Source organism: Sapajus apella, unplaced genomic scaffold (assembly GCF_009761245.1).
Source record: "Sapajus apella isolate SASKATOON/1434 unplaced genomic scaffold, GSC_monkey_1.0 scaffold70, whole genome shotgun sequence".
Classification (NCBI taxonomy): domain Eukaryota; kingdom Metazoa; phylum Chordata; class Mammalia; order Primates; family Cebidae; genus Sapajus; species Sapajus apella.
The window spans coordinates 4908496-4910104 of NW_022437010.1; positions in this window are offsets into that span (position 1 = coordinate 4908496).

A 1609-nucleotide genomic window follows, 5' to 3' on the forward strand; every position below is an offset into this window, starting at 1 on the left:
AGTACACAAGAAACGATGAAAGAAAATTCTATAAAGAAATTTCATGCCAGTAATTAGAATATTTAGATAAAAGGATGAATTTCTAGAAACATCTAACTAGCCAAAACTAGTTCAAGGAAAAAATAGCATAAACAGTCCTACAACGATTAATTAAAGATAAAATTAGTAGTTTAAAATGTTTTCACAAAGAAACCCAGGCCTGGGCAACATGGCAAAACCATATTTCTACAAAAAACATGAGAGTAAGCTGAGCATGGTGGCACACGCCCGTGGTCCCTGCTACTTGGGAGGCTGCGGCTGGAGGGATCACTTGAGCCCAGGTGATCGAGGTTGCTCATTCAATTATAATCACAGCACTGCTCTCCAGCCTGGGTAACCAAGTAAGACCTTGTCAAAAGAAAAGCAACCCAGGCCCAGATGCTTAATTTAGTGCATTTTACCAATCTTTCAAGGAAGAGAGAATTATAATACCACAGAAGTTCTTCCTGAGAGTTAGAAAAAGAGGGAATTTACTTTCTGAGGCTGGTATCATCTTGATTCCAAAACAAGACAAAAATAATATGAATTTACTTATGAACATTGTCACAATATCTTAAATCAAATATTGGTAAATTAAATCCAGCAATGTATAAAAAACATGGTCACACTGGGTTATATTGAGATAAAAATTGGTTTAAAAATAGAAAATTATTTTATTGCAATTGTCAATCACCAGAGTAGAGGAGAAGAGCATTAAGGTGATCTCAACAGATGCACACAAAGCACTTGATAGTGTTCAACATCTATTCATAATTACCATTACTACCAATATAATTTGTAAATTCAATGCAAGCTAGGATTTGAATAAATGTAGATTTATAAGCAATGCTGATTCTAAAATGCATGCAGAAAAGCAAATATCCAACAATATCAGAAATTCCTGAACAAGTAAAAGGTGCAGATGGGGAACCTGCCTTATCAGACATCAAGGTTTAATATAAAGCTCTAATAATTATTATAATCCAGTATTGGCTCAGATCTACAGAAATATAGACCAATGGAACAGAATCGAGAGCTGGAAACAGATCCCATTCATAGGAATGTGAGTTGCCCAGTGAAGAAAGAATGGACTATCCAATAAATGGTGTGGAGGTAATTGGCTGTTTATGAGGAAAAATGGAAACTGGATTCCTTCATCGTACCATACACTAAAATCAATTCCACATGGATTACAGACCTTTAGAAAAAAATTAGGAGAATGTCCTTATGTTCTTGCAATAGAAAGGATTTCTTAACAAGATAAGACATAAAAAGCATTAGGAAGAGGATGATATATTTAATCACAGAGAAACAGGGCCAGAGCATACACAGGCCTGTAGGGTCAAGAAAGGGACTTGGTTGTCTTGCCTGGAAAGACAGTGGAGGGTTTTGAGCAAGAGTATTATGTATTATTTTTTTTTTTCAGGTAGTGTCTCTCTCTGTTGCTCTGTAGCCAGGCTGGAGTGCAGTGATGCAATCTCAGCTCACTGCAACTTCCATCTCCCTGGTTCAAGTGATTCTCCTGCCTCAACATCCTGGGTAGCTGGGATTACAGGCACGTGCCACCACACCCAGCTAGGTTTTACATTTT